General features: G+C 41.5%; 1 protein-coding gene across 8 annotated transcripts in view; it reads left to right on the top strand.

Annotated features, from left to right (window-relative positions):
• Window positions 1-7,873: 7,873 nt before the first annotated feature.
• Window positions 7,874-13,488, top strand: part of MIOS (meiosis regulator for oocyte development) — a 52,617-nt gene continuing 47,002 nt past the window's right edge. For 3 of the 8 annotated variants that reach the window (XR_008558086.1, XR_008558088.1, XM_054726114.1), the window contains exons 1-3: window positions 7,875-8,116; window positions 8,996-9,132; window positions 10,440-10,588. The gene's annotated coding sequence lies outside the window, so the exon portion shown is untranslated. Of the gene's footprint in view, window positions 8,117-8,640; window positions 8,822-8,995; window positions 9,133-10,439; window positions 10,589-13,488 lie in introns of those variants that run through there. The other 5 variants (XR_008558092.1, XR_008558091.1, XR_008558089.1 and 2 more) reach the window with 4 other exon arrangements.

The following is a 13,488-nucleotide window of genomic DNA, read 5'->3' as shown; positions in this document are numbered from 1 at the left end:
GTTAATACTCTACCTAAGTAGAATCTATATTGGCTTTATTTTTTAAGTTAAATTTTATTTATTTATTTTTGTTAATCCTCACCCAAGAATATTTTTCCATTGATTTTTAGAGAGTGGAAGGGAGGAAGGGGAAAGAATGAGAGGCGCGTGAGAGAGAGAGAGAGAGAGAGAGAGAGAGAGAGAGAGAGAGAGAGAGAGAGGGAGAAGGAGATCAAAACATTGATGTGAGAGAGACACATCTTTGGTTGCCTTGGGGGATCGAACCTGTAACCCAGGTACCTGCCCTTGACTGGGAATCAAACCCGAGACTCTTCAGTGCAAGGATCGATGTTCTAAATATAGGCCAGTGCTATATTGGCTTTATTTGTTTTAGGACCGGTGCCAAGATCTCCATTTCAGTAGTGATGGTATTTGGGGGTCCTAGGATCATTTGAAAGGAATCAAAGTTTAGGATGACTTGTATATATCAGAAGGTTTTATCTGCACGAGGTTGCAGAAACAAATAAAAAGGCTAGTTACATATCAGTTTCAACTTGTATCACATACGTCTAGACCGAGATCAAGGTACAGGGAAATGTTTCACAATCATTCTCCCAATTCACCCACTTCCCATACTGCCCATTGAGCGTAGAAAAGAACATTATCAAGAAGTGAGAAGACAATGAAGCTTCTTACCCAGTTTGGTTTGTTGTCAGAGGTCCTCCTCTGTTTTGTTTTTTTCCAGTATAAAATCTTGGGGTAGTAGACTTTATAACATTTGCCCAAAGCTCTGAAGTTTCTGAGATTTATTACCCTTCTTGTCTTCAAGAGTTTGACTTGGACATTCTCTCATGTCATTTGTAAGGAAATTAAAGAAACACCAAAATGCTATTGGTCTTATTTATGAACTTAGGAAAGGATGAAAAGCATTCAAAGACAGTAGGGAAGTGGAAATAGTCTTTGGGAATCAAATGTAGAAAATGTGGCATTGCTTAAGTCTGGAGCAGCGTGACTCCAGTGCTCCTCCCCTCACCAAATTCTGATGGAGTTGACGCTTCCGCATTCCCTCTACTCAGTTAGTTTTGTATTGTTTACTCCCTGACATGTCTTGCTTCATTGTTTGGCACTTGGTCCTGGGCTTGAATAATTGTGCCACATGTGCAACACCCTAAATCACAGTGACAGGGTAATTTCCACTGTACCAATCTTATGACTATTAAAATCTTTCTCTAAAACTTTCCTTCATAATTGATATTTTATTCTGTGTTATCTATTCTTTACTAAGAGCAAATAATTTTATGCCAAAAAGACAGAGTGCTCTCTGGAAAAAATTACAAGTTTCCTTTCTAAGAAATATCTGAAAGTGGATATAGGTTTTGTTCTGTCATAGGTTTGAATGATCAATTTTTTTAAAAAAAAAATTATTATTTTCAGTCAGTGGATAGAGTGGTCAAGTTTTTCATGCAGAGTTGTCCAAAAGAGAAAGATTAGATCTATTTAAGCTTGGACCAAATTCTACTTTTATTGAGGAGAAGTATTTTCTTTTCTTTTTTTTTTTATTTAGTTGGCTTTACTTTCAGGTAATAGAAAGTGTTGTACTCTTAGTAATTTATTTGATTGCCCATTAGATGGTATTTAACCTTTTCTTGTATTGGGGACAAATGATAGCATTGAATCTCAGAACTGGGGGGACACTTAGATACCACTTTTATTTGATTTGTCCATTTCACAGATGGCAAAATTAGGGCAGATATTGTGACCTATTCAAAGGTCAAACCAGGGGTCAGTGAGGGAATACAGTTTAGATGTTTGTGAGTCAGTTGGCCATCTTTCATTATTCCTAAATACCCCAGGAAGTAGCTAAGCCTTGTGCCTTCCAGGTTTGTGCCAGAGCAGGAGAACAACACTTCTTGGTCTATGGCCAACAATTTATGTCTGAAAAAATATGGATTTTATTTCAGTAGCAACTGGCTCAGAACAAATTACCTTGGGCTAAATTCCATGTGCACTGAGTCTCACATGTCGTTGTGTAAATCTTAATGCCTGGGCCATCCAAGGCAGTGAACAATACTTCCTAGAACCCTGAGTTGAATAACTTTCTCCTCTGGGTTTGGGTGGGTTGGCCTGAGTAGTTGGTATTGTTTCACTGATTTCAGTGACCTGTGGAGCATGTAATTGATACCTGATCAAAGCACAGACAGTAATATAAGTACATATCATCCTCTTGAATACGTTTCAGAAACTCAACACCTGTTTTAATTTCCTGGTCACGCCATTTGAAATTTAATAAGAATATCCAACAAAGAAAGTTTTAAAAGTAACTCTATTGAATTCCTGGAACAAAAATGTTTTAAGAACATTAAATTACTTATTACCCCACATTATGTCAACCTAATACAACTCTGGTTTACAAAAAATTGTCACTAATTAAGGTAATAAAGGCGTTTGTTTTTTGTTACATCTAAATTATATTGTTTTGCCTGGACAATAGTTTGTTTCTTCTTCTATTCTTTTAAATTATGTACTAAAGGTAAACTACCCATCGACCAAGTTTTCAGTTAAAAGGACTTGAGGTGAATTAATATTTTTACTATTCAGGGATATAAAAAAAACTTAAAAAAATTTTTTATTGCTTTCAGAGAGGAAGGGAGAGGAAGAGAAAGATGGAAACTTCAATAATGAGAGAAAATCATTGATTGACTGCCTCCGGAACGCCCCTGACAACCTGGGCATGTGCCCTAATTGGGAATCGAACCGTGACCTCCTGGTTCATAGGTTTGACACTCAAGCACTGAGCCACGCGGGCCAGGCTAAAAATATTTTAATGACATAAAACTCTACACAAATATAAGGTACTATTAGAATCATGGTTCATTGTTTATATCCAGAACTATAGATTTTGAAATTACACATGTATAATTTTACTTATTGTATATAACATTTATTTAAGGGTATATTTTCTATTATACTAAGTGATCAAATTCAGAAATGCCAGATATAACACAAATCAGTGAGGACTGACATTGGGTATTGTGGAACTATTGTTTGAAAAAAGATATTTGGGCACCCCCTTGTGGGACTTTGTAGAAAGACATGGTGTGAGAGAGCTTGTCTACAATCACTGACAGATTAAAACTAATTGCCTCTGAACAGGTAGAATGTAAGTTGCTTTCTGTAAATTCTCAGGGTAGGGAAATAACGAGATGAATCAAAGGAGTGACAAAAATACTTTTATATCTGAATCAAGAAACGAAGTAACATCTGATGTAATCTGAAAATCATTCATTTAATAACATTAATTTAGTTTCTACTATGGACAGGCATTGGATAGAAAACAAATAAAATAAGATCCAGTCTCTTCAACCCAGTGGAGGAGATAGACAAGTAAAAGGCAATGGCAAATTTTACAAAAAAAAAAATTTTTTTTAAGTAATCAAATATCAAACTCTGGTTGATGGCATCATGCTGAAGTGTTTGGGAGCGCATTGTACTGGTGTCTGCAACTTACTTTGCAATGCATCATAAAAGAAGAAGATGGGTAGCGAGATGGGTAGATAAATAAATATATGATACAGAAAATATGTCAATTATATGTCCAATGTTAATTGCAGAATCAAGGTGCTGGAATTTGCTGTATCATTCTGTCAACTCTTCCGTACTTGAAAATTTTAATAACAAAGTATTAGACAAAAAAGGCAATGGCAGTGCAGTGTGATACTACCTATAAATGAGACCTGTAGAGAGGGCACCAGCCCGTACTGTGCCAGGGAGGTTGGAAGTGCAGGCACCAGAGAGTAAGTAAGTTTATGCCATGTTAAAAGGCTTAGAATTTATCTTGAGGGCAATGAGAAACCATGCAACAGTTTTAAGCAGAAGAGTGACATGATCACATTTTCATATTAGAAAACTCACTTTGGTGACTTGGTGAAGAATTAATTCCAGGAAAGCAAGCCTAGAGACTGAGAGACCTATCAGGAACCTTACTAAAATGCCAATGAGAGCCAATAAGGCTCTCAAGACCAGCAGTGGGATTGAAAAGAAGTGAATAATTTTGAGAAATACCTAGGAAGCAGTTAATTGGCCTAGAAAAGGGAAGGAAATGAAGAAGGACAGTACCCAGTGGTTTTCTGAAAAGTATTTAACAATTGGCTCTCTGAAAAAAAAAAAAAAGGTGTGTGTGTAGATATGTCCATAAGTTTATTATAAATGCTACTGATATAAAGGGGCATGTAGTATACAAGTAATAACAAAATATACATTATCCTCTATTGATTTTCACAGAACACTTTCATAGATTTTTGACAAATTCCCATATCCTTAGTAAACCTATGATTGAAACTGATGAATGACTGTAGTTCCAACAGGAATGTTGATTGACATTTCCATTTTAACAAATATGATGCCCTGCTGGTGTATATGATACTTCTGCTAGTGTATAACTTTTGGTACTTCATCCTCCCCTTATTTGCTTATCCCCACAGGAGGAGAAGTTTGATTTCTCCTGAATGATGGGGGTTATAGTCTAACATCCCTTGGTCCATTTTTACTGAACTGGTATACACAGCAGTTAAAGACATGGAGGTAAAAATACCAGCATTTTTTATCAGTAAAGCTGAGTGTGACCTGGACCTGCAATCCCAACCACGCTTCCTAATGCTTTCACCCATATGTAGACTTTGGGCTTTCTCACCAGTCTTCCAGCTGCAAAGGGTGACACTCGCTACCTCCAATCCTTGGATCCTGAATAGTAGGTATCGTGAAGATGAGGTCACACATGCATAGAACTTTTAAAAAATTATATTTTTATTGATTTCAGAGGGGAAGGGAGAGGAAGAGAGATAGAAACATCAATGATGAGAGAGAATCATCAATCGGCTGCCTTCTGCACATTCCTCCACTGGGGACCGAGCCTGCAACCCAGGCATGTGACCCTGACCAGAACCAAACCCGGGATCCTTCAGTCCTAAGGCCAACACTCCATCCACTGAGCCAAACCGGTTAGGGCATGCATAGAACTTTTAACACATTAACTCTACCTGTTCAGTAAAAATGGACCAACATTTGTCAGCCTTCTTTCGGGATTGCCTTGCCCGAGAAAATGGACTCATTCAAAGTCCCACTTCCTTCAAGGGACAGCTCACATCAATGTATAAAGGCCTGGAATCCTTGTCCCAACTCAAGACATCTCTGAAGGGCCAGTCCAATTCTAAAGTTTCCCATGAATTGGCTGAGGCCTTTGTTGACATTGAATCACAGCTCAGCTTCTCATTCTATCCAGTCCAGCATCTTTCTCCCACCTTCAGCAGGTGTTGATCCCAAGAACATTCCTTAATACATATCCTACATCCTAATCTCATCTTAGAGTATGGTTCTCGGGGCACCCACCTTTAGAGTGTTAAGTGAGCCTATCTTGTAAAGTATCTGGCACATAGTATAAGCTCTATAGTTGTTTATTGTAAAACAAACAAATAATCCAGTGGGAGTAAGTAGAATGGAAATAAAATTCAAGAAGAAAAAATAGAATAATATAGAATTCCCTGTAACTAAAAAAAATAGCTTACTCACAAAATTTAAAAATGAAAATAGTGAGAAACCATTATTAAAGTATGTAAGTTTTGTTGGATGCAACAGAGGAGGGTGGGGAAGAGAGGGAGAGATCAATCAAAGAATATGAATGCAGCCCTAGCCAGTGTGGCTCAGTAGATAGAGCATCAGCCCAGGCACCGAAGAGTGGCGGGTTCAATTCCAAGTCAAGAGCATGTACCTTGGTTGCAGGTTTGATCCCTGGTGAGGGCACATGTGGGAGGCAACCAATAGATGTGTCTCTCTCACATCAATGTTTCTCTCTCTCTCTCTCTCCTCATTTCCTTCCACTTTCTCTAAAAATCAGTGGGGAAAAAATATCCTCGAATGAGGATACCAAAAAAACCAGAATATATGTGCATATATGCATAGCCATTGACACAGACAATAATGAGGTGAAGGCCCGGGCAGGGCACAGGCAGAGAGGAGGAAGAAAAAGCGGGGAGATATGAGGGATATCGCTAATAGTATCAACGATAAAAAATGTATTAAAAATCATAACCTTGGCAGCTATGTAAGGTTCGTGACAATATTAGATGTAATCCCCCAAATGTATGAATAAGTGCATTGACTTATATAATTTGGGAGTATGCCAGAATACTTTTGAAAACCACTATTTTAAAACATCTCAGATCTTGGCCCTGGTCAAGTAGTTCAGTTGGTTAGAACATCATCCTGATACATCAAGGTTGCGGATTCAATCTCCGGTCAATGGATGCATAAATTAGTGTTTCTCTCTCTCCTTCTCTAAAAAAAAAATAAAATAAATCAATAAATAAAAACTTATGACTATTGAAAATATATATCTATTAAATATCTCAGATATCATCTTCAACCTTTGTAAAAAGATTACCTAAGCCATGTCAAATGTTTACAGGACCAAAATTTCCTCCTGATGCCTAAGAGCAAAACTTGCTCTCAGGTAAAGACTGATTTTGTACATGTGGAAGTAAAGGCAGCTGGGATTAGCCAGTCATATTCTCAACAGAATGTTCTGCCTTGAAGGTCACCAGCACTAAGCTCTTTTACATCAATCACCAGTAGCCTGACACCATCCATTTTTAAGCATGAACAGACAAGCAAAGATTGCCAGAAATCTGAACAAAGCCTGTGTCGGATGTGTAACACGGGTGCAGCACCATATGCTGTAATGTGGGAGCCAGAAATCTAGAAACCTCTTTCTCCCTCAGTCAATCATCCCACTTTGTAAATATTCCTCAGATCACACAATTCTCTCTATCCCCACTCTCCACACGACGGTAGTTTGGGTTACCATCATCTGTCATTGGGATACTTACCCTGTCCATTTTCCATTTCCTCCCGCAAACTGATCACACCACTGGCCTGTTTAAACACCTTCAGTGCAATGACTTCACCAATGCTTTTAGGTAAAAGTCCATCCAAATTCACTGACCTGGTTTCCAAATGCCTTTCTGATACAGCATCTTAATCTCTCCCCACTCCTCTACTCACACATCCACACTGCACTGCTACCCCACTGCTTTGCCCTCCCCCTGACCTTGCACTTGCTCTTCCTCCACCCAAGAAGACTCTTCTCTTCCAAACCTCTCTCTCCTGTTCCCTTTCCTGGCTAATCCCATACTCATCCTTCATTTCTCAACCGAGTGGGCCTCAAAGAAACGTTGTTGATACCCCAAAAGTAAGGGGGCGCCCCTCCCGTGGAGCACTATATTAGCCCCAAAGAGGCATCACTCTAATTGCCTGCTTCCTGTCTTTTTGGTTCCTTCTGGTGTCCCCAGCATTGGTGCCAGCTACACCATAGGGCCTATGGCATAGGCATTCAAAACTTGGTTGTGGAATGAGAAAATTAGTGAATAAATCGTGAACAAAATACCTGGGTCTTTCTCATACATCGATCAACATAAATTTTTAATGAAAATTTTAACCTACCAAATGAACTAAAGCATATAAAGTGCTTAAAACAATAAATGTGCCTCTGAGAAGCTGCCCAGGTCCCTGGCCAGGATCCCGCCCCAGAGCTCGGGGCGGGGCGGCAGGAGCGGATTTGGGCGCTTGGGGCGGGGCCAGCAGGAGCGGACCGGTGCGCTGTGGGCGGGGCCTACAGGAGCGAACTAGTGCGCTGGGGGCGGGGCCAACAGGAGCGGACCAGTGTGCTGGGGGCGGGGCCTGCAGGAGCGAACTAGTGCGCTGGGGGCGGGGCCAACAGGAGCGGACCAGTGCGCTGGGGGCGGGGCCTGCAGGAGCGAACTAGTGCGCTGGGGGCGGGGCCTGTGAACGGGCGCTGGGGGCGGGGTCTCCCGAGAAGTTCCCTCTTCCCCCACTCCTCCCCCCGCCCACGGGCACTCCCGGGCTCGTGAAGGGGCGGAGCTCGTGGGCCAGGAACTCCCCTTCCGAACCCGAGGCGTGGCCGCGCGTCGCGGAGGCGCGGCTGTGGGGTCGTGGGTCCCGGTCGGGTGGGCCCACGTTACGGGCCGCGCCGCCATCTTGCCCGTGTCGGGGGTGACTCCCGCGGCGGGAGCGCGGCCACCAGGCTGGAGGCGGCTGTGCGGCGCCCGCGCGGCCTCCTAAGTCGGTGAGTGTGGCCCGGCTGGGTCTCGTTCTCCCGAAAGGAAGGCCAGAATCGAGGGATCCGGGGCGCCGTGGAAAGTCCGGGCGGGGGCGGACCGGGGGCCTCCTAGGAGCCGGAGCGCTGGGAGTGGGGTTCGCGCTGCGGGAACCGCGCGGGGCTTCGGAGGGAGCCTCGGGGTGGCGGGCCGCCCGAGGTCCCGCTGGGACTTCCCGGCGCTTGGGCCGCGCTGCAGCCTCGGTGGCGGCGGGTTCGTGCGGAACTGCGTCCTCGCTAAGGACCCGCCAGGTGCCCAGAGCATGGGAGCCGCCCTCTGACTCCCGGTTCCCCCGGAATCGCAACAAGCCCTGCGCTGGCTGCAGTCTATCCGATACTGACCGGTCGGCTCTGTTCTCTGCGGGGAGGAGGAATGAAAATGCCACAGGAGGGGAAACCAGACCTCTCAAGTGCGGCGTGAGCATTGCCGAATTGGCCTAGCTGCAGTTATCCTTTTGCATAACTTTAAGGATAATTTGCATATAGATACAGTGGATATAGGCCCTAGAAGGTGGTGGTGGTTGGAATTTATTGAAACTGCTACTGTTGTTTTTTGGTCAAAGTCAGAAAAGTAGAAAACGACAAAAAACGCATTGTGAAAGCGTGATCGGCTACCTTGTACCCTTAGTATTACAGGTCACACACAGTCCAGGAGCCAGGTGCGGCTGAGATATGGTTAGTGTAAAATGCACATTGGATTTCCACGCTGGTACCCAAACAAAAAAAGTCTCAATAATGTTTACGTTGATCACATATTGAAAAGGATAATACTTTTTTTGATATGTTGGGTTAAATAAAACACTATTAAGTTTAATTTCATCTATTTTTCTTTTTCTACGTGGCTACTAGAAAACTATGATTCACACTATATTTCTGTTGGACAATACTGCTGTCGATCTTCTGCTGAGGAACACAGAAGCAACATGGCTTTCCTTCGCTCAGACACCACTGATGGGAAGTGAGCACTTGACTTGTTAAACTGGAAGGTGAGTATCTAACTATAAGCTGTAATTATTGCAGGTTCTACCCCTTATGCCCCCAATTTTTCAATGTCTCCAACACTTAAAAAACATTAAATTCTAGGGATGTTTAAGGGAATCAGTGATACATCATCTGTGTGATGTGAAGAACTCAATTTGATTGTCACAACTTTGTGAGATGGAGATTGGCGTATTAAGGGACTTGTTAGGGTCTAGCTAGTGAGTGGTTGGAGGGCTTCTGACCTCAGATTCAGCTTTCTTTGTTCTCCACCATATTCCTATGAATATGAGCCATATTTATGCTCATGAGCCAGATTCTATATATATTGTGTATTGGGTTATAAAGAAATACATTTTTTAAAAGGGTGCTTATAGATGTACTTCTCTGTTCAGGGCCAGTTTTATGGTATGCAACCAGTGAGTCACGTAAGGCCCATCATTTAGAAGGGCTGTCACCTTAATTTTTTAACAAGGTCGGGGGGCTGTATTTTCAATTTGGGTCGGGCTCTGCAAATGATGTAGCTGATTTTTTCTCTATGCAATAATCTAGAAAGGGAGTTGGGAGGTGTTGGACAAGAACCAAAACATCTGGTTTTCACTTTACTTCTACTAGTATCTGAAATGAGAAGGGTTTGCTAGTCTCTCTCAAGTTCTTTGATTCTGTATGAGTTATTGTAATCAGATTTTGTGGATGATACTGTATTTTACATGCATAACATCAAAGAAATCCTGATGATTCTCCATTGAGTGCCATGTAAATCATATAGTTTTTAAGGTTATAGTAATACTTTCTATTTGTTGTTTAAGATGGATTTTTCCTTGTGGCATTAAGTTTTCTTAGCATTTATCATTCATGTAAAGCAGCGGTGGGGAACCTTTTTTCTGCCAAGGATATTTGGATATTTATAACATCATTCTCAGGCTGTACAATTAATCAACTTAAAAATTAGCCTGCTGTATTTGGTCAAACATTAATTAACTCACCTCTAATGCCTTGGCAGGGCCAGCCAAAATGATTTCTCGGGCCTTAAACAGCCCACAAGCTGGACAATCCCCACCCCTGATATAAAGAGTGTGGTTGTGGGACGGAAGTGTGGATAAAAAGTATGCTTATTTAAGCAATTATTTTTAGTGAGATAGGAAGATGGGTCAGATCTCAGGGTACCTCCAGTTTAGAGGTTTCCTCTGTTAAGGCATGAGTATGAACCATTACTTGACAGTATCTGTTCCTTCTTTTTGTTGTCTTAGTTACTACTTAGTACATGAGGTGCTTCTCTTCCTTCTCATTCCTAAATTTTTAAATTCTCTTTAAGATTGGACATAACTTCAGCACTAGAATGCAGTCTGCTTGGGCTGCCATAACAAAATACCATAGACTGAATGGCTTAAACAACAGAAATAACTTTTTCACAGTTTTGGAGACTGGAGTCTGAGATCAGGTTGCCAGTGTGGTCCAGTTCTGGTAAGAGCTCTCTTCTTGACTTGTAGATAGCTGCCTTCTTGCTGTGTTCTCACATGGTGGGGAGAGAGTTTTGGTATCTCTTTCTCATATAAGAGCACCAATTATACCTGGCTCCACCCTTATGACCTAATTTAACCTTAACCACCTCTTTCAAGGCTCTGTCTCTAATACAGTCACATGGGGGGTTAGGACTTCAGCATGTGAATATTGGGGAGACACAATCCAGTCTATTGCAGCCAGGGACCTTATCTGTCCTTGTTCAGTAATGTGTTCATAGCATTTAGAATAGTGTGTAGAACATAGAAATTGCCTAATAAGTATTTACAGCATAAATGAAAGACAGCTTATTAGAGTGATCCTCTCTTCAGGTGGCTAGTTGTGGGCTCCTGCCCATCATTGGAACAGTTATAACAGTGGGCACTTTGCTCTTGGCTGGAGCCAGCTTCTCAGATGTAATGGGTGGAAAGATGAGATTGGTAAAACTTGGAGATAGCAGTGATAAGTATCAGAGGGAGCATTTAACAAGTACATTCATTTAACAATTAAGTATCTAGTAAGGGCCTAATTCTGTGCTGGGTACTAGAGGTACAAATGGAGAGCAGAAGATATTTTATCTGCTCTTATCCTGTATAATAAACGCCCAGCACCCGAATGGCCCAAGGACCAGAACGACTGGTCGACCAGTTGTTATGACACGCACTGACCACCAGGGGCAGACGCTCAATGCAGGAGCTACCCCCTGGTGGTCAGTGCACTCTCAGTGGGAGTGCCACTTGGCTGACTGGGATGAGCAGCGCTCCCACCGCAAGCCGATCCCCACAGGCCATGCCCCCACCACTGCATGAATCCCATGCACCAGGCCTCTAGTGGAGTTTATAATCTAGTAGAAGAGTCACAGGGGATGATATAAAGGGAAGGAATACTGTTCAATGAAAGTATCTATCTAAGAAACCTGATGTCGACTGTGGAGGGATAGTGGATGGATGATGTCAAGCTTGAGCAGGTGTTAATTTGGCCAAGAAGGGAAGGAAGAATGGAGGGGCTTGCCTGGCTGGCATGGCTCAGTGATTGAGCATCGACTGATGGACCAGGTTGTCACGGTTTGATTCCCGGTCAGGGCACATGCCCAGGTGGCAGGCTTGATCCCCAGTAGGGGGCGTGCTGGAGGCAGCAGATCAATGATTCTCTCTCATCATTGATGTTTCTCCCTCTCCCTTCCTCTCTGAAATCAATAAAAATATATTTTAAAAAAAAAATGAAGGGGCTGTTTACATTCTAGAAAGACCATGTAGCTAGAACATTCAAAGAGAATGGTGTACATTGAGGCTGGAGCAGTAGATAGAGGTCAAAGCATGTGGGGTTTTAAAAGTTACGTTGAATATTTGGAGTTCTAGTAAGAGCATTTAGAAACCATTATAGGGTTTTAAGCAGGGGTTGGATAACCTGCTTAAGTTTGTATTTTTAAAAGATCACTGTGATAATGTGATAAAGATGAATTTCATGAAAGCCGGAGTAGAAAGGTGAATAAAACAATTGCTGGACCAACAGCACAAGCTAGATATTGTTGTGTACCTTAATTTCTTATGGGGTCAGTCTGCAGAGCTTTGGCACTCAGCAGCTGAGTGGAGGAAAGAGGACAGTAATAATTGGGTTGATCTAGGGTTGAGAAGGCAAACTCAAACTGGCATGGAAGTGAAGAAATTGAGGATGGTGATAGGAATGTAATTGAAATGATTGATCTTGGGCTTCAGAGCTGTTAAGGAAGGAAATGAGCCAACATAGAAATTCTCAAAGGTTTTTTTCCCAGTCATCTAAATTTTAAGTCTATTGAAATTCTAGACTGATAATTTCTGACTGAAACTTTGAAAAGATCAAAAAGCAATGCAAGTATGTTTAAGTTGAATTTATTTAGTATATCTTTATTAGGAGTCTGTGGCAGGCTCTATATCTAGAGATATGAATGAACCGTACCTTCACCCTTTAAGAACTGACCTGATTGTAAAGATACCAATTGTCATGAAGATTATAAGTACCTTTCTTCATTTTTAATCCAGACTATAATTTGTTATAGCCAGATTTGGTAGGAAACAGACATTTACATTTTTGTAAGTAGCTTTTATTACTAAACTATTATTTTAACATAGCTATTTTTAGTTTGTGCTTAAGATGCTAGGATATCTTTTTAAAAATCTCATTTTGATAAAGCTTATAGAATTGAAAACTGAAAATGCCTCTAGTGATTACTTAATTCAGTTTCCCAAAGTGCAATTTGTGTACCACTGGTCATAAACAGGATGATTTTAGGTAAAACACAGTCAAGTATTTTTTAATTTTTTAAGAATAGTTTAACCCTAGCTGGTTTGGCTCAGTGGACAGAGCGTCAGCCTTCGGACTGAAGGGTCCTGAGTTTGATTCCGGTCAAGGGCACATGCTTGGGTTGCAGACTCAGTCCCTAGTAGGGGGCCTGCAGGAGGCAGCTAACCAATGATTCTCTCTCATCATTGATGTTTCTCTCTCTCCCTTTTCCTTTCTCTCTGAAATCAATAAAAATATATTAAAAGATTAAAAAAAAAAAAGAATAGCTTATGGATTTTTAGAGAGAGAGGGAGAGAGAAAGAAACATTGGTGTGAGAGCACAACATTGATTGGCTGCCTCTTGCATGCCCTCTATCAAGAATTGAGCCACAACCCGGACATGTGCCCGTGACCAAGAATTGAACCTGCAATTGCTGGTGCACAGACAATGCCCAAACCATTTAGCACACTTGCTAGGGCCAGTGAAGTATTTTTAATAGTTATATGTTTATTTTAATATATGTTAGGAAAAATATACTTAGTAGTATCATACCTATAATTCATAAACCTTATGATGAGGTTAAAATCATTTTCAGATTTTAAAA

This window comes from Eptesicus fuscus, chromosome 14 (assembly GCF_027574615.1).
Source record: "Eptesicus fuscus isolate TK198812 chromosome 14, DD_ASM_mEF_20220401, whole genome shotgun sequence".
Lineage (NCBI taxonomy): Eukaryota > Metazoa > Chordata > Mammalia > Chiroptera > Vespertilionidae > Eptesicus > Eptesicus fuscus.
The sequence above is the reverse complement of the archived record's forward strand: the minus strand, read 5'-3'. Positions and strand labels throughout refer to the sequence as shown.